Source organism: Hypanus sabinus, chromosome 9, assembly GCF_030144855.1.
Source record: "Hypanus sabinus isolate sHypSab1 chromosome 9, sHypSab1.hap1, whole genome shotgun sequence".
NCBI lineage: Eukaryota > Metazoa > Chordata > Chondrichthyes > Myliobatiformes > Dasyatidae > Hypanus > Hypanus sabinus.
The window spans coordinates 23,024,543-23,045,534 of NC_082714.1; the positions used below are offsets into that span (position 1 = coordinate 23,024,543).

General features: G+C 40.2%; 1 protein-coding gene across 1 annotated transcript in view; it reads right to left on the reverse strand.

Moving 5' to 3' along the window:
- Nucleotides 1–20,992, reverse strand: part of rhbdl1 (rhomboid, veinlet-like 1 (Drosophila)) — a 303,125-nt gene that overhangs the window by 171,257 nt on the left and 110,876 nt on the right. The gene's annotated exons all lie outside the window — the stretch shown is intronic.

Here is a 20,992-nt window from a genome sequence, read left to right on the forward strand (position 1 = left end):
TTGAACAGGAAGCTGCCATTTGACTCATTAAGAATGAAGGCTGATTTAAAATCATTCCTTACCTTCAACTTCAGCCTATTAAATTACACACTTTATCTTCCAAACAGTCCACGTTTCGGGCCGAGGCCCTTCATCAGAATGATCTCATCAAGAGATCATTCATCAATCCTGATGAAAGGCCTCTGTCTTTTGCCTCCTACATACATGGTAAATGGTAGGGAATTGAAGAATGCAGTAGAACAGAGTTATCTAGGAATAATGATGCATAGTTCCCTGAAGGTGGAATCTCATGTGGATAGGGTGGTGAAGAAAGCTTTTGGTATGCTGGCCTTTATAAATCAGAGCATTGAGTATAGGATTTGGGATGTAATGTTAAAATTGTACAAGGCATTGGTGAGGTCAAATTTGGAGTATTGTGTACAGTTCTGGTCACCGAATTATAGGAAATGTTACCTGGGTTTCAGCACCTAAGTTACAGAGAAAGGTTGAACAAGTTAGGTCTTTATTCTTTAGAACATAGAAGGTTGAGGAGGGGACTTGATAGAGGTATTTAAAATTATGAGGGGGATTGACAGTGTTGACGTGGATAGGCGTTTTCCATTGAGAGTAGGAGATTCAAACAAGAGGACACGAGTTGAGAGTTAAGGGGCAAAAGTTTAGGGGTAACACGAGGGGGAACTTTACTCAAAGAGTGGTAGCTGTGTGGAACAAGCTTTCAGTAGAAGTGGTAGAGGCAGGTTCAATTTTGTCATTTAAAAAAAAAATTGGATAGGTAGATGGACAGGAAAGAGATGGAGGGTTATGGGCTGAGTGCAGGTAGGTGGGACTAGGTGAGAGTCAGTGTTCGGCATGGTTATATTGTCTGTAACATTGACTGTTAATTCCTCTCCATAGGTGTTGCCTGACCTACTGATTTCCTCCAGCATTTTCTGCATGTTATTCCGGATTTCCAACTTCTACAGAAATTCTAATGTTTACAAAAGATCTTCAAAACCTTTGTTAATTATATTTCTAATTAGTGTCCAAACTCAGCTTCATTTATTCTTCAGTTTTCTGTTTTTGCATTCACTGGATAGCCAATTGAAAATGGGGTTCCGGCCTACATTGTTACACCATAGTAACATCACAGAAAAGAAACAATTAAACAGCTAAAGATGGATAATAATACTTAAACAACTCATAAATCCATTTGCTATTACATAATAACTAATTATTAAAATGAATATCTTATTTTGTCATCACAGAACACAAGGAAAAAGAAAATTCTGCCAAGTTATACTAAAAAAACATGTATACTCAATGACTACTAGGTGTACTTCATGGTCTTCTTCTGCTGTAGTCTATCCATTTCAAAGTTTGACATGTTGTTTCAGAGATGCTGTTCTGTGTACTATTGTTATAACACATGGTTATTTGAGTTACTGTCACTTTCCTCTCAGCTTGAACCAGTCTGGTCATTCTCTTCTGACCTCTCTCATTAACAAGGCATTTTTGCCCACAGAACTGCTGCTCACTGATGGTTTTTTGTATTTCACACCATTCTCCACCAACTCTAGAGATGATTGTGTGTGAAAATCCCAAGAGATCAGCAGTTCCTGGGATACTCAAACCAACCTGTCTGGCACCAACAATCATTGTGCAGTCAAAGTCACTTAGATCACATTTCTTCCCCATTCTGATGTTTGGTCTGAACAAAAACTGAACTTCTTGATCATGTCTATATTCTTTCATGCACTGAGTTGCTGCCACATGATTGGTTGATTAGATATATGCATTAAAGAGCAGGTGCACAGCTATATCTAATAAAACAGCCGTTGAAGGTATATGCTATGATGTTCTTTAGACACAGGAAATAATGATTTTTTAATATAATCAGAGTAAGAAAGCAATATGCACACCATATCAACTAACTCAAAAAATTTAATTTGTATTTTTTTAATTACATTTCTGTAATATTGGGCAACACCTTTGAAGCGCCATTGTAATGTGGTGAATCAATCAATGATAATCAGGGTGGCAGCTGACATATTTTAATTAGCTTCCGCTTCTCTAGGTTACAGAAAAAGAACAGTCTGGTTTTGTCCAGTATCTCTGATGAAAGTGTATTAAACAGAACTCCCTCCAGAACACTTGCCATCCGTTCCATCTCTTTACTCCTTTGACCTACTTATTCAAGTCAGTCTGCAGTCACCTGACCTAATATATTCTTACTTGCCTTAATATCAAAGTTTGCATAATAATGCTCATCAGATGTTATATAAGAGAATGTTGTCATTCTTGTACATGTCGTGTTAGATAATGTAGAGCATAGATGTAACACCCTCTGATTACACACTCTTAATAGTTTAGTCCAGGCTCACATGAAAAAAATAACAACGTAATTACCATCAGTGAAATCATTAAGAGCAGGCCCGCTGCTGGCCGGTCAACCATGGATGTTGCACCCTAGCTGTTTATGCAACACGCAATCCAGTGCCGTAAGATATGGAGACCAAGGTGCTGTCCATGTAGCTGATAAATAAAAAGAAACGGCAGAGACTGATACAGTTTGGCACCAACGGCACCATAGGAGTTGACAGCAAGCGCTGAACTCAACATAGGACTGCCTTAGGGATTCCAGCTCCGGATTTTTCCTCAGAGTTTACTCACGAAGCCTTCCCTAAGAGTGGTACAACCACAAGGCCATTGACGCTTGAAATCAGAGTTATTCCTCTCCAAGAGGAGCTGCCAACCATGTCGGATGAGCCCCATCTGCCCGAAGCGACTGAGTTTAAGCACCGGTAACACAACTTTGTGCCTTCTCCTGTCAGTAGAAATGTTTCCACACGGTTTAGTAGCTTCGTCACACAACAGCTGAATTGGTTCTCAGAGGCTATTTGAGACATACGCCATTGAGAGCATTTAATAAGTAGTGGAAGATTATCCCCACCATGTCCTGCAACTATAACAATCTTAAAGTACTTGTCAGTGAAATACCAATAAAAGAATTCCATGAAATCACACCACACTATGAATGTCCTTCAAAAAAGGAGAAAGCAAGAAAATTAGAAGATAAAATATCCTACCAAATCTCATGATACTGTGTCGGTCTAGCTAGAATCATGCTCATTCATCAATCACCATGACAACAAATAGTACTTGACAAGAAATGTAATATGTCTCCTACAGAAAAGTCATTTTCTACTATTGTCTTTATTTATTTTAACAAATGGTCTAGAAGTTTCCATACCCACTGTAATAAAGTATTGCACAATCAATTTAAGAATGCACAGAAAAGCTCTTATTTACAGCAACAAAATGAATGGTCTGGACTCTAGAATGAAATATGAAATGGATATTTTGGCAGAAATTCAGGTAAAATATATGGTTGATTTTAGTAAAGATGCAGGTCGTTTATAATCTAATTTGTGGTCAGGTATAACTGAAATGTGTTCAGGTGCAGTCTGCTTACTGCCTTGAGTTCTAGACATTATATCTGAAAAATATTCATTTCCAGACATTGACTTACACTTTGGTCTAAATGACAGAAATTTCTGCGTGAAGAATACACAAACATTTCTGTGTCATGCATATTAGTTTCTTCCACCCTATTGTTCACATAGCTGCTCTGCAAAACGCTGAGCTATTTGACTGCGGTCCCCTTAGGCAGGACAGCAGCTCTCTGGTCAAAATCATGCTCTTGATTGTGAGAAGTGCAAAATACACATAATTTGAAATGGCAACAGAAGGCTCCGAGTGAGATAGCATAAAGTTGCTGTTCTCTGGGGCAATTCAACATGCTGCAGGATTTTTCTACTATATTTAACATAAAATGATCATTGTTGTTGTGTAGTTGCTTTTGAATGCTAACAAAAACACATTGGCCCCATTACTTGCAGTAGATTTTACATTGCATTTTTCTGGACTTATAGATGATTAACGTGGATAGCTTTTATCAAGACTTTTTTATAGATGCCTGAAGTGCACATATTTACAATATCAATATGTATGCTACCAGAATATTCTGAAATATCAAAGACTTTACATATTTATGAAGTACATTTTACAGCTAATTTTTAGAATTATGTCTATAACAAAATCTTTGTTTCAGAACACCAAACGTACAAACAATGTGGTTCATGGTAAACAAGAATGAGCATAACCCATCCTTTCTCATGTAAATATGTTGCCTCCTCTTCAAGGAATCTTAACTAACCCATATGGCAGCAAGCTCCACACTCCCAAGAAATGTCTAGAAATATTGGCGACACTTATGAACAGTATGTTCAGCGTATTTTGCTATTAAGAACATGGACAAAGGTAGTACATTTGAGACCTGTTTATTTCAATGCCTTTACAAATGCTGAAAGTAAAATCATCATGTAGTGAAACTTCTAAGAGATTACTTGAATGAAATTAAGTTGAACCACATAAAATTATTTTGTAAATTAATGAGAATACCTTAGGGTAAGTAACTGCTCTACCAAGACAACAAACATGATTAAAACATAAAACAGAGACAACAAAAGGAAAAGAATTACATCAGTAGCCGGGGTACAATTCCGCCACTGATTGTAATTAATTTTACATTCTCCCTGTAACCTCCGGGTTCTCCGGTTTCCTCCCACAACACAAAAACGTGCAGTTAGTAGGTTTATTGTTCACATGAGTATGAGCACACTGGGCCAGATGTGCTGCATCTCCAACTAAAAATAATATTATTTGATTAACTGTCTATTTCGATATTCTTCTATTTCATGCTAGGAAGAATTAATCTCAAAGATGTTTTCTAGTCATGGCAAAGTCTCTCAGGGATTTAAGCCATTTATTTGATTTAATTCATGAAAGTGGTTGGCTAATAGCAAAGTTTCCAAATGAAGGAATCGAGACAAGGTCTTAAAAATCTGACTTACTTACTCCCCGTTATGCTGCTGGCATCTGGGGCAGCAATGAAGGTAACCCATCTCAGTCCTTGGCCATCTTCTCTCTGGTGCCCCAGGTGTGGTTCAAGGTCCTCATTTCTTCGGTTTCCTACATTTTCCCCGTTTTCAGGGGTCCATTGAAGTGCTACTTTGATGATAGAGTTGGCCTTTCTTCTCATCACCAGCCCAATCCATCTCCAACATTGCCTGATGATGATTGTGGTCACGGCCTCTTGACAATACTGAAGGAGTAGGACGTGGTTGGAGATCTTTCTTGGCCAGAAAATAGAGGATCTTCTGGATGCTCAGAGTGTGGAATGACAACACAATGGCAAGGTTGCTGTCTATCATAGACCCAGCATTCTGATCCATACAAGAGTGTAGTCAGAATACAGCTCTGGCACAGCTTCACTTTGGTGTGGACACAGTACTTGGTTGATTGTCATATATGGCTCATTTATATAAAGGTGTTTCTAGCTTTGAGTTTGCACTGGATATCGTCCTTGGTCCCACCCTCCTGCCTAGTGATGCTGCCCAGATATGTGAATCTGCCAGTTCTGGGTAAGTCGATGCCATATGCTTTGACAGGAGGAGGACACTCTGCATTGAGAGCTATGATCTTAGTCTTTCTCTGGCTAACTCCGAGTCCAGCCTGTCCACCAAAGGTACACAGGTGTTGAGTTATCTCTTGCATGTGCTGGTGTGTATGTAATAGTAACTCGAGGTCATCCACAAAGTCAAGGACTTCTAAACTAGAGAATAAAGTCCACCTAATGCATCTCATTATTATCACTCACAAAATGCTGTTAGAACACAGCAGGCCAGGCAGCATCAATAAGAAGCACTGTCGACGTTTCAGGCCAAGACCCCTCATCAGGACAGTGCTTCTCCTTATAGATGCTGCCTGGCCTGCTGTGTTCCACCAGCACTTTGTGTGTGTTGTTTGAACTTCCAGCATCTGCAGATTTCCTTATGTTTGCTCTGATTATCACTCGTTTTCCCCATAACCAGGTCAATCACTAGGTTAAACAATATTGCCAACATCACACAGCTTTGCCTGACTCCTGTCTGGACTTCAAAGTTCCAATTACAGTCTCCAACTGTACAGGGCAACTAGCATAGAAACTCTGGATAAGCTGGATCTCTGTTGATGTTGAGGTCCTCTGCTACCTCGTATGTCGGGTTCTTCCTCTGGTGGAGATCTATTCACTAATTCTCTGAAATACTTTGTCCAACGTGCTTCCTGCTCTTTCTCAGTTGTCAAAAGCAGACCATTTTTATCTCTCACAAGACCCCTGGATCTGACCTAGAACTTTACACATACTAATTCTGAAATCTTGTATATATTTCCTTGATCACCTCAATTGGCTGCTGTTTCAGCCTCCACTACAAGGGCTTCCATGTAGGCTCTCTTATCCTTTTTTTTAACAAGTCTCTTCACTTTCTTGTTAGCTTCAGTGTATGCTGGTTGAAGTTTCACTTTCATTCATGTTGACTTAGCATCTAATACTTTCTTCTTAAGCTGTCCATGTTTCCTGCTGTATCCATTTGTTGTTCTTCTTTCTAGCTCTGTATCCTAGATAAGCCTCACTGCTCTCCTTGAAAACTGAGGAAATCCATTTCCACATTGCGTCTATCTTCTCTACTGACACATCTTCGTCGAGGTCTTGCCAGGCCCGAAATCTGTTCTTAGGGTGAATGATGAAGGCAGATACACACTGGTGTCCTTGAGCTTCTCAACATCAAAATGACTTTGTACATGTGTTCTAGTCCTAGTGCTTGAGCTTCATCACTCCTACAACAAGGAGGAGATCACTTTCTGTACCTGCTTCTCTCTTCACCTTTACACCTTACAAGGATCGTCTCCACATACCATTGATCATCAAATGGTCAATCTGGTTCCTGTTGTGTTCATTGGGGGAGCACCGTGTCAGTTTGTGAATTTCACGGTGTGGTAAAAGGGTCCCTCTTATGACCAGATTTTTCATGGCACAGAATTCCACCAGTCTTTCACCATCGTTCTTCATTATTCCACATCCATGGGTGGTGTGAGTTTTTATTTTCAACTTGGGCATTTAGACTTCCCATGATGATGATTATGTCACGACATGGTGTAATTCTACCTCCAATTGCAACTGTTTGTAGATGTCCTTTTCTTCAATGTCACTATCGTTAGATGGAGCATAGCACTGAATCACAGTCATGTTCACTTGCTTCCCTTTCAGCCTGACTCTCATCAGCCTACTGTTGATTGGTGCTCACTCCAGTAAGCACTTCTCAATGGCTTTCTTCAAATTGACACCTACACCATCATGAGGCTGACCATCTTCCCTTCCTGAGTATAAAACTGTTCCACCAGTCACTGCCTTTAGTCTGCCAGACCCTATCCATCTGCTTTCACTGATGCCCAATATGCGTAGGCAGTAACAATGCACTTCTGCAGTTATTTGTGCTAACTTGCCAGTGTCGTACATGTCTCGTACATTCCAAAAGTTAATTATGATGTTGATCTTGGCAGTGTTTAAGGGGTTCCTTTATTGTGTCAATAGCTTCCTCTCAGTTTTCACTACTGTCGGCCATTCAAGTCCTGCGTGGAGTCTCAGGAATACTGTCACTCACAGATGTAGGATTCTTCACAGCAATTTCCATAGCAATTTTTTTTTGACCAGTCAGGGTTGTTAGCCCTGAACTGAACCCCTGAATGTGGAGGACCAATGAATCACTCTTAGTCTCATCTCTACCCTTTGACCTGTTTGGCATGGGTGACCCTACCAAGAGCCAAAGTACAAGGCCCTGACTCTACTCAACATAGCTCTCTGGGTCATTGAGGCGTACAAGCCTCCAAACCTTACGACAAGATTGCGGTCGTCTTAGAGGTTAAAAACTTTATAATTTGATTTATGATATTTGAAATTATCAAAACTTTCAGGGAATAACATGATACAAGCCATAGAATTATTTATGGATGATCCGATTTCCGTACACATGCAAGCTACCATTATTGAAAATCCTGCTAATTGCTTCATGTTAGTTTAGAGAAGCCATAGAGTCAAAGGAAAAACAATTGAAAATAATACAAGAACCAATACAACTGAAGAAAAAGTTCTACATAAAATCATCAAAAGATTAAGATCTAGTAATCATCACTTTTTTTTACTGAACTGAAGGTTATAAGCACTGAGTGGATACAATTTATAAAGGAATACATTGAATAAACTTTAGGCCAATATATAAAGAGAACAAAGAGGGGAAAACATTGAGTTGGCAAGGAAAAAGAGACTCCAGTTGTGCTTGGTAAGAGGGTTTCTTTACACATACAAAGGAATTCAAATATCATGGTTAAAATTATGAGCAAAGTACATATACTACCCTGAGATTCATTTTCTTGCAGCCATTTACAGGAAAATAAAATAACACAATAGAATATATGAAAAACTATACATAAACAAAGACTGAAAAACAACCAATGTGCAAAAGAAGACAAATTGTGCAAAATTTAAAAAATATTAATACTGAGAACATGAGTTGTAGAGCCCTTGAGAGTGAGTCTGCAGATTGTGGAATCAGTTCAGAGTTGAGGTGAGTGAGTTATCCGCAGCACGTTAAGAGCTTGATAGGTGTAGGATAATAACAATGTTTGAACCTGGTGGAGTGGGATCTAATGCTCCTGCACATCCTACCTGATGGTACAAACGAGAAAAGAGCATGGCCTGAATGATGGGGTCCTGGATAATAGACACTGCTTTCTTGTGGCAGTGCCTCATGCAGATGTGCTCAGTGGCGGGAGGCATTGCCTACGATACACTGGGCTGTATTCACCACTTTCTGTAGAATTTTCCAATCTTGGGCATTGGCATTTCCACACCAGGCCATGAAACAACCAATTCAAATACTCCCCACTGTCACCAAAGTTTTCGGTGACATGCTGAATCGACATAAATTTCTAAGAAAGTAGAGACTGTCATGCCTCCTTTGTGATCGGACTTGTGTGCTGGTGCTGGGACAGATCTGGTATCTTGAGGCCGTTCATTGGTTGGGGTCAACCATGGATGTTACGTCCCAGCTGCCTATGTGATATACAAACCATTACACAAACTTGGGCAGTAGCTATGGAAAACAAGCCATTGCCATGTAGCAGGCTCCTCTTCTCCATGCAGCAGATCAATCCAAAGAAATGGTAGAGACCAAAGCATTTTAGCACAAGCAGCATCGCAGGAGTTGCCAATTGGTGTTGAACTCAACATAGGACTGTATTAAGGACTACCTGTTCAGATTTTTCCCCAGAGTTTCCTCCCAAAACCCTTCTCATGAGTGTGTATAGATACAAGGCAGTGGAGGTTTGAGAGCAGAGATTTCCTTCTCCAAAGTGAGCTGCAAACCATGGCTGATGAGCCCCATTTGCTTGAAGTGACTTGTTTTAAGGGGCCTTTGCCCCTTCTCTTGTCAGTAGAAACAATATCACCAGGATTAGTAGCTAAGCCACACACGAAGGCCAGGAGCTGGACTTGGTTGTCAGAGATATTTGAGGCACACACCATTGGAAGCATTTAATAGGTTTTGGGAGCTGATTTCCATTACCATCCCTGGCTATAACAACCTTAAGGAACCTCTGATATGATAAAGCCAAGGAATTTAAATTACTGACACTCTCCAGCTCCAATCCCTTAATGAGGGCTGGCTCATGGACCTCGATATTCTTCCTCCAGTAGCAGATAATCAGATCTTTTATTTGCTGACATTCAGTGAGAGGGTGCCGTGGCACCGTTCAATCAGATTTTCAATCTGCCTCTTAAATGCCAATTTGTGACCATCTTAATTTAGCCAACAACACTGGTGTCATCTGCAGATTTAAATATGGAGCTGTACTTAGCCACTCAATCATAGGTATAGAGTGAGTAGAGCAGGGGGCTAAGCCCCTCACTGATGGTGATTGTGGAGGAGATGTTGCCAAAAGGTCTGCAAGTAGGAAATCAAGGATTCAGCTACACAGGAAAGTATCAAGGCATAATTCTTAGACCTTAGTGATCACTTTGGAGGGGATGATAGCGTTGAATGCAGAGCTGTAATCAATGAAGAGCCCTGATGAGCTGGTAGGGGATCCACTGGCCCTCAGGACTCCATCCGTACCTGTGACTTGCTGTCTATATGACCTCCAACTCAGGACTGGTCTTCAACCTGGGGATCACTGGTGTCCTAAGTGCCTGCGACATGACATCCAGGATTGCTGACATTTGTCCATGCAGTGCTTCTGCCAAGACTTAAACTGCTACCCAGACTCTTTATTTACTACCATTGGCTTCTACATCCCCTACATCGATGACTTAAACCCTGACCCAACCCCTAACACCCCTCTCTGTCTCCAAAACCATCCCAATGAACCTAAAAAAAGCTAAATCTGACCCATGGCAGTGACCGACATCATACTTTTACTAGAAGCCAAAAACATTCACTGCTAAACTTAAATCTTATTCCTAACCTTATACAGGTCTAGAATGTCAATGTATAATAATGCACTCACAAATATATGATAACAAAGTTAACCTTACAAATAAAGTCAAGATAAAAACGCAGAGATCCAAAGCAGTGACAAATTAAATATTTGAGTTTCAGAGAAGTGTAAAATAGACAACAGGGCAGACTTTCTGCAACTCTACAGGAAGTTACATCCATTATTTTTAACAGCAAGCAAGTGCCCTTGTATATGAGCAGATTTGCATCCAGATTTTGGATAATGAAGCAAGCCAAGGCATTTCTTCCTATTACTGATCCTCTTTTTACTCATCTCGTCAAAAGCTGACATCAAATTGAGCAAACTTGGAGCTTGAAGAGCAGCCTCAACATGTTGAAGCCTCAAAAATTCATGGGGTCATATAGCACAGAAGAACTCCCTTCAACTCAATTCATCCCATGCCATATGAGATGTTCATCTATGTTAATCCCATTTCCCTGCAATTAGCTCATACCACCCTATTCTTTTGCTATCCAGGTACCTGTCTACTTTTTTTAAATGAAGTGATTGTACCTGTTTCTATCACCTCCTCTGGTAGCTTGTTTGTATAACTATCACCCTCCGTGTGAAAAATATTTGCCTCCTTTAATACTTGCCTACTTGTGTCCTCTCTCAACTACCTCCTTCAATTATTTGCCTTTTCAACTTAAACCAATTTCTTCTCATTCCAAGTAACTTATAAACTGTATATAAGACAAACAACAAGTTCCCAGCACAACTCTCTAAGGTACATCACTGGTTGCAGACTTTCAGTCAGAAAAGCAATCATCCACCACTACCTTTTGCCTCCTGTCAACATGCCAATTTCCGATTCAATTTGCCAAAACACCTTGGATCCCATGTGTCCAAACTTCCTGGACAAGCATATGATATGGACCCTTGTCAAAAGACTTGTTAAAGAAAATGCCCATCACAGTTTCCAGGCTTATCATTGCTGCCCTTCCTGAATACGGGAATAGCATCTGCTACCTTCCAACTTCTATCTCATCTGTGGCTAAAATCTCAGTCAGAGCCCCAGATATCTCTTCCTTTGTTTCCAATTACACCCTGGGATAGATTTTATCAGACTCTGGCAATATGTCCATCTTAATGTGCACCATTGTTTCTAACACTTGCTCTTCCTTCACAAACATTCCAGACTATCAGTGTGAACCTCCCCTAATTCTCCATCCTCGCCTACCCTGTTCCCCAATGAATACTGGCATAAAATACTGTACTTATTCAGGACACCATACATTTCCTATGCATTTCACGGCTTCTACAAGTCACTTAGATTTTTTTTCTATAAATATCCTCATTCAAAACTTGCTGGCTAAGTAAACAGTGGTGGAACAAGGCCTAACTAATTAGGAGACAACCTTCTGTTGTAAAGTTGAGCCTAAGCCAAGAGTCTTGGACTTATGTGGCACGAAAGTAGGCCCTTCTGCTCAATTTGTCCATGTTGACCTCAATAGCCTCCCTCCAGGCTATTCCCCTTTGCCAGCATTTGGCCCATAACCTTATAGACTTACCTCTGCACTTAGGTTCTATTTTCTATCTATAATAGGCGACTCTCAGCCTCATAAGGCTCTACATTCTGCTGCAAGCTTCTGTAGCATTTTATCACATGCCATGCATTTTGAAAATTCTAACATATTGCACTTATCATATGCATTTTAGAAATATAAATTTAAATTTTAGAAATTCAAACATATTACATCAACTGGTTCCCTTTATTTATCTTTCCAGTTACAGCTCCAAACAGTTTTGATAATTCTATTTTAAACACTATCTATTTTTCATAAAATCATGCTGACTCTGCCTAGTCATGTGATGCATTTTAAATGTTCCACAATTAATTCCTTATGAAGGGATTCTAGCATTTTCCTGATGTCAATGATCAGTTAAGTAGTCTATTGCTCTCTCTACCTATTTCATGAGTAGTGATGCTATACTTATTACTTCTGATTAGTTTGAAACTATCCAGAATTAGTAAGTTGACAATCAATGCATACACTATCACTTTTCTTTGAGTGCTCTAAGATACAGGCCAGTAGAATTAAGAATTTCTCAATTTTTTTCCCATTAGTTTGCCTAGTAATTTTATAGAGTTATATACTTAAGTTCAAGTTCAAATTCAGTTTATTCTCTTTCAAGCATACACATGTATACCACCAAATGAAACAACATTCCTCTGGACCAATGTGCACAATACTGTATATATAACTCACACACATAACATACAAAAAAATTCTACAACTAGTAGATTAACAAATAATAAAACATATTTACAACCCAAGTTAAAAAATAAACAAAATAACACTATTGGCGTTTCATACATGATGAGATCTGGATTGTGGCAGATGAGATTCATGTGTAGTGGCAGGGAGTTCAGTAGTCTTGTGGCCTGGGGGAAGAAGCTGTTCCCCATCCTAACTGTTCTTGTCCTAATCCTACAGTAGCTCCTGCTGATAGTAGGGGGTTAAAGAGATTGTTGGATGGACGGGAGGGAGCCCTGCGCACCCAGTGCTTCTGAAAAATATCTCTAATGGGTGGAAGAGAGACCTCAATGATCCTCTCAGCAGTCCTTGCAATCCTTCATAGGGATTTGAAGTTCAAGTTCATTCAGCCCTACACATGGAGACTGCCAAATGAAACAGCATTCGTCCAGACCAAGGTGCACAACACAGCACATATAACTCACACATAACACATAAGGTAACATTACCACAAATAAATTCACCAAAATAAAATACATATATAATGCAAGTTAAAAAGTAAACTGTATAGTGCTACTGCTGCTTCACACATGATGAAACCCTATGATGAGATTCATGTGTAGAGACAGGGAGTTCAGTAGTCTTTCGGCATGGGGGAAGAAGCTGTTTCCCATCCTAACAGTTCTTGTCCTAATGCTACAGAACCTCCTGCCTAATGGTAGAGCGTCAAAGAGATTGTTAGACAGATGGGAGGAATCATTGACAATGCTAAGGGCCCTACATAGCCAGCTCTTCAAATAAATATCTTTAATAGGTGGAAGAGAAACCCCTTATGATCCACTCAGCCGTCCTCTCAATCCTTTGTGGGGAGTTGCAGTCAGATGCTTTACAATTCTCATACCAGATGGCGATGCAGCTGGTCAGAACACTCTCAATGGTGCTCCTGTAAAAATTGGTTAAAATGGTAAGGGGGGGGGGGGGCCTCACTCACCTCAATCTCTTCAGAAACTGGAGATGTTGTTAAGCTTTCTTGACCAAAGAGGTGGTGTTGAGCGAACAGGTGAGATCACCCATTCTGTGCACACCCAGAAACTCCGATATGTCCATCCATGTCCTCCTCCATTGTCAGGATAAGGCCACACTTAGGTTGGAGAGGCAACACCTTACATTCCGTTTAGGTAGCCTCTAACCTGATGGCATAAACATCAATTTCTCAAACTTCCAGTAATGCCTCCCCCCACCCTTCACCATTTCCCATCTCCCTGTCCCTCCCTCATGTTATCTGCTTGCCTGCCCATCGCCTCCCTCTGGTGCTCCTCTCTCCCCCCTTTTCTTCCTTCCACAACCTTCCATCTCTCTCACCAATCAACTTCCTAGCTCTTTGCTTCATCCCTCCCCTTCCAGGTTTCACCTATCACCTGGCCTTTCTCTCTCCCCTCCCCCACCTTTCAAATCTACACCTTAGCTTTTTTTCTCCAGCCCTGCTGAAGGGTTTTCTCTGAAACATCGACTGTACTTTTTTCCATTGATGCTGCCTGGCTTGCTGAGTTCCTCCAGCATTTTGTGTGTGTCGCTTGGATTTCCAGCATCTGCAGATTTTCTCTTGTTTGTGCTCCTAACTCTTTCCACAGAGGAGCCATATATAGGCAGTGAGGAGTGATCAGCTTGCACCTTCCTAAAGTCCACAATCATCTCTTGGGTCCTGCCCATATTGAGATTCAAGTTGTTGTGCTCTACCTTTCTACCAGCCACTCTACCTCCTCTTTGTATACCATCCCATCATTGCTGTTGATGAGACTAACCACTGCTGTATCATTGGTGAACTTGATCCTTCATTTGAATTTATTGTCAAAGGTTCAACAATTGGTTGCTACTTCCCTCATTAACTTCATCACTTATTTCTCAATTTATCGACACTTTATTCATCCTTTGATCTAAACTGCTACTAAACCTCAAGTCTGCTATTATTCTTTCTACTTTTGTAAGCCTTGCAAACTAATACTTTAACATTCTTAGATATGGTGGATCACTTTTCCTATAAAATCTTCATTGCCCAAAGAAATGCATATTCATTAGGATTTATGGTACATTTCTCAGATTTTTCTCTAAACCTTTTGACAGAACTATAACTGACAGGACACTTACATCAATCTCCCCATTCACGCTGGAGTTAAAATGGGATTTATCACGAGAACTGAATAACTATATTAAAAAGAACCTTCCAATTTGGGATGGATAATTCAACTGCCTCTTCAGGTTAGTCTGGCCACCCACGTTTGTCAGGCTGTATTTTTAAAGCAGCACCCAAGATGCTGGAGGAACACAGCAGGTGAGGCAGTATCTATGGAGAGAAATCAACAGTTGATATTTTAAGTTGAGACCTTTCATCAGTCCATATGAAAAGTTTTGACCTGAAACACCAACTGTTCACATCCATCTCTAGATGCTGCTTGACCTGCTGAGTTCCTCCAGCATACTGGCATTGCTCGATATTCCTGAATCTGTAATCATTTGTGATTGTATTATAGAATCCACCTCTTTTCAAATGTGTTGAGGAAAGGTTACCTTTAAGAAATATGAATTGAATGTTAGGCTAATAACAAACGACAAGACCCATAAAGATGAACATGTGCAAAGCTAACAGATCAGTAGGGAGAATCTTTTAAAATGTGTAAATATCTTCAAAATCAAATCGCACTCTTCAATCACAATCATAGAATTTTTTTAAAAATAGCACAGGAGATAGTCATTCAACCAATCATACTTGTATCAGCTTGAAATGTGAGTTAGTTCCCAGATCTTGGTCTGCAGGCTTTCTGTCTTCATCACCTTTCAGATAGCAAGTTCCTATGTGCTTTGATTATAAAAGAAAACACTTAATTGATCTTTAAATGCTTTCTGTTATTGACTGTCTGCTAAAGGATATGTTCCTTCCTCTTCATCCTATACAAGTCTCTTGTAACTCCATACAGCCTATCTAATTTTCTCCTCAGTCTCCTCTGTTCTAAGGAAATCAGTCTAAGCCTTGTCAATTGTTCCTCAAAGCTTCTTTGACATTGGCAAATCTGTGATAATTCTTCCCTACAGTCTCTCAAGTACTCTGATATATTTGCATAACATTCTTTCAAAGTACTTAAAAATGACCTTCCCTCAACAAATCAAAACTGCCTCACTTTCATTAATCAATGTCTTACTGATTTTTTAATATATAATAGGCCTCAGTAATAATTTACTCACTATCTGTTATTAGTCAGGCAAGCACTCCCTCCCATTTTAATCAATGGCACTTTATCCAATGACTCTGCTCCTGTAGGTAAAATGGTTTGGTTTGCTCAGAGCCTCCATTATTTCTTGCCTTGCTTGGCTTGACAGCCTGGGATATATTTTATGTAGGCTATTAAATCAGGATGACGTTTTCTATTTCAGAATACCTGAGACTTCCTCCTTCTTCAAAGAAAGGGGTATCCTTCTTCTAATGTTTATGCTGTGCTCTGCATCTTCTGAATTCCCCAGACGTCGACCCTCAACCCATCTTCCTGTCACCATAACTGGGACAGAATTTCCCCTTGTCCTGTCTTACCACCCCATGAACCTCCACATCCAGCATAGTCATTCTCCATGACTTCTGCCATCTTCAATGGGATCCTACCAATAAAAATCTCCTTCCATATTCCCATCCCCACCCGCCAACATCTCTCCACTATCCACCTATCACTACCCAGCTTCAGAATCAGAATCAGGGTTCACATCACAGGCATATGTAATAAAATTTGTTGTTTTGTGGCAGCAGAACATTGCAATACGTAGAAATAAAAACTATAAATGATGATAAGTATATATGCAGTATATATAAAATTAAGTCAGAGAAAACTACAGCTCAGAAACAGGCCCTTCAATCCATCAAGTCTGTGCCAAACCATTCAAACTGTCCAGTCCCATCAAGCTGCACCTGGACCATAGCTCTCCATATTCCTCTCATTCATGTAGCTATCCAAACTTCTCTTAAACATTGCAATCGAAATCACATCCACCACTTGCACAAACACTCTACTATCTGTTCTGTACAGATCTCACAGTCCCTGGAAAAGAGCCCAATGATTCAAAAATCTTAAGTCCTCCATCCTACACCAACTCCTTAGCCACATGTTAAAATGTATGATCTTCCTCCTTCTGGCCTCAGTAGCACATGGCTGGGTAACAATCCTGAGATTGAAACCCTGGAGGTCCTCGCCTTTAACTTAGCACCTAACTCCCGGAACTCACTTTGAAGAAGCTCATTCCTTTTCCTATGATATCATTGGAAACAAATGCTTCTGAATGCTGAGTGTGTGTCTTCAGAATTCTGTATCTCCTCCTTGACGGTAGCAATGAGAAGCAGATATGATGATAGGGACCTTTAATGAAGAATGCTGCTTTTTGAGTCATTGCTTTTTTAATGTGTCCTGGATGCTGGTTAGGCTAAAAACCATAATGGAGCTGGTTGAGTTTACAACTTTCTGCAGCTTTTTCCAGTCCTGTGCAGTGGCCTCTTCATACCAGATGTGATGCAACCAGTTAGAACACACACCATGGTACATCTGTAAAAATTTACAAATGTTTTTAGTGACATACCAACTCTCCTCAAACGCCTAATGAAATACAGCTGAGGTTGTTCCATCTTTGTAATTGTAACAATATGGTTGACCCAAGATAGATCCTCAGAGGTTTGGCACACAGGAGTTTAAAATTGCTCACCCTTTTCACTTCTGATCCCTCAATGAGGACTGGTGTGTGCTCCCTCGACTCACTCTTCCTGAATTCCACAAGTCTTACTAACTTTGAGTACAAGTTTTTGCTGCAACACCACTCAACCAGCTGATCTCACACCTGTACACCTCCTCATTACCATCTGAAATTCTAACAATAGTTGTGTCATTTATAGACGGTGTTTGAGCTGTGTCTAGCCACAAAGTCATGGGTATAGATAGAGTAGAAATCTATGGGGGAAATCTGCATCCTTGAGGAGCACCAATGTTGACTGTCAGCGAGAAGGAGAGGTTATTCCATTCACAGGGACTCTGGTCTCCTGGTGAGGAAGTCAAAAATCCAGTTGTAGAGGTAGGTAGAGAGTGCCAGGTTTTGGAGCTTTTTGATTAGAATCGAGGTATTATTATTTGAACACTGAGCTGTAATCAATAAACAGGAGTTTGACATAGGTCCAGGTTCTATTGTCCAGGTGATCCAAGGTTCAGTGGAGAGCCTGTGAGATTGCATCTACTGTAGACCTATTGCAGCAATAGGCAAATTGCAATGGATCAAAGTCTTTGCTTGGTGAGGAGTTGATCCTGGCCAGGACCAGCCTCTCAGAACACTTCATCACAGTAGATGTGAGTGCAACTGGTCAATAGTCATTGAGGCTATCTCAATGGCTATCCAGTATCTCACTTCATCCCCTTCCCCTACACACCCACCTTTCTCCTCATCTGGTTTCACCTATCATCTGCCAGCTTGTAATCATTCCCCTCTCCTCACCTTCTTATTCTGGCTTCTCCCCTCTTCCCTTCCAGTCCTGATGAAAGGTCTTAGCCCAAAAGGCACCTGTTTATTCCACTTCACAAATGCTGCCTGACCTCCTGAGTTCTTCCTGCATTTTGTGTGTGTTGTACTTATTCAAACCCAATAGTGACTCTCGTTTATTTTTATCATAAACTGGAATGTCCATATCATCCCTTCTATAGTGAAAGGCAGCTGGAAGAATTCAGTGGAGATAACCTGTTTATTGAGGCAGAAGACATGGTTACATTTTTGGTCCATGCTGCCTTTATTATCTTCTTGACCTCTTCTGTATTTATCCCCTGTTTGTGACTGACTATATTAATATAGAAGTACAACATTCAATTTCAATATTTCAGCAGGATTTGACTAATACAGTGCAGTGAGTGTGGAATTTCAACCAGTACATAGAACAATACAGCACAGTACAGGCCCTTTGGCCCACAATGTTGTGCTGACCCTTAAACACTGCCTCCCATATAACCCTCCACCTTAAATTCCTCCATATACCTGATAGAACAATATCTACCAATATGTGGTAGTAAACTATCACAGCATAGTGGAACGTAGTCAGAATCATTACAGTTTTAGGATGTACACATAATCCCAAGCTTCATAGCAAAAATAAGTCTTGTCCTGTATTGAAAATTACTAGCTTATCAATGAGCTTGATGAAAAGCTTCCTAATGGCCTAATAAGGTGAGAAGAAAACGATTATACAGTATCCTAAGTCAGAGAATTGGCAGTAGAGTGTACAGTGGAAGTTACATTCAAAGATAAAGCACACTCCCAGGCTATTATGATTAACATTTCATATTGGTCTAAGTATAAATAACAGTATTCTAATTCAATGCGCCAATAATGAAAACATCAGAAAAACCTACAGTCGTTAATTTAGAGATTTATTTGCTTTTCTTTTCATTGGTAAGTAATATTTAGTATGCAAAATACAATTAGCATTGTTTACATAATGTTAAATCTAATGACAGCACATAAACAGAGAGCCTGCTGAATCTCCTGATCTTCAATTTAACACTTTCATTCCCATCTACTGAGATATAATGAGCATCTGAATTAGAACACGCTATTGCAGAAATACATTGTTATTACTTACAATAATATTTAGTGGTTGATACACTGACTCTTTAAATTTCTTGAAACTGTTACAATATTTACATTTATTGAGGTCTTAAGTCCTGTATTTTTAAGTTATCTGCAAGTTATGCTATCATTTTATATCAGCAAGACTAATGACTGAAAAATAAGAAATCCTGTAACTGAGCCAAATTTTCTTCAGAGCATTCCATTCACCAAATAAGATGATAAGAGATAGGAGCAGAATTAGGCCATTTGGCCCATCAGGTCAGCGCCGCCATTTCATCATGGCTAATCCATTTCCCTCTCAACCACATTCTCCTGACATCTCCCCATGAATGTACCCAGTGAGCAGGCCTCCACCACTGCCTGTGGCAATGAATTCCATAGATTCATCACTCTCTGGCTAAAGAAATTCTTTCTCAACTTCGTTCTAAATGGATATCCCACTGTTCTGAGGCTGTGCCCCCTGGTCCTGGACTCTGCTACCAAAGGAAACATCCTCTTCAACATCTATGCTATCTAGGCCTTCCAACATTCGATAGGTTTCAATGAGATACCCCACCCCCATTCTTCTAAATTCCAGCGAGAACAGGTCCAGAGTCTTCAATCACTGCTAATATGATAACCCTTTCATTCCTCGAATCATTCCTGTGAACCCCCTCTGAACCCTCTCCAATGTCAGCACACCCTATCTTAAATAAGGAACGTAAAACTGCTTATAATACTCCAAGTGAGGCCTCACCGATGCCTTATACAGCCTCAGCAGAACATTCTTGTTTTTATATTCTAGTCTTCTTGAAATGAATGCGAACATTGCATTCATCTTCCTCACCACCAATTCAACTTACAAATAACTCTTTAGGGAATCCTACATAAGGACTCCCAAACACTTTGTACTTTGGAATTTTGAATTTTCTCCCTATTTTCATAATAGTCTATGCTTTTATTCCTTCTACCAAAGTGCATGACTATACATTTCTCAACACTGTATTCCACCTGCCACCTCTTTGCCCTTTCTCCTGATCTCTCTAAGTCCTTCTGCAGCCTCCTTGCTTCCCCAAGCTACCTGCCCCTCCACTTTTCATCTGCAGACTTAGCCACAAAACCATTAATTTCATCACCCAAATCACTGACAGACCCCTGTGGAACACCACTAGACATCAACAGCCAATACAGAAAGGATTCCTTTATTCCCACTCTTTGCCTCCTGCCATTCAGCCAATACTCTATCCATGCTAGTATCTTTCCTGTAATACCCTGGGCAGTTTCATGTGTGGCACCCTGTCAAAGGCCTTTTGAAGATGTAAATGTGCAACAACCACCTATTCTCCTTTGTCTGTCTTGCTTGTTATTTCTTCAAAGAATTCCTGGCAAGATTTTCCCTAAAGGAAACCACGCTGACTTTGGTCTATTTTGTCATGTACCTCCAAGTACCCTGAAACAATATCCTCAACAATCAACTCCAACATCTTCCCATCCACTGAGATCAGGCTAACTGGCCTATAACTTTCTTTCTTCTGCCTCCCTCCCTTCTTGAAGAGTGGGGTGACATTTGAAATTGGCCACTCCTCCAGAACCATGCCAGAATATATTGATTCTTGAAAGATCAATACTAATACCTTCATAATCTCATCAGATACCTCTTTTAGATCTCTGGAGTGTAGTCCAGCAGTTCCAGGTGACTTATCAACCTTCAGACCTTTCAGTTTCCCAAGCACTATCCCTCTAGTAACAGCAACTGCATTCACTTTCAA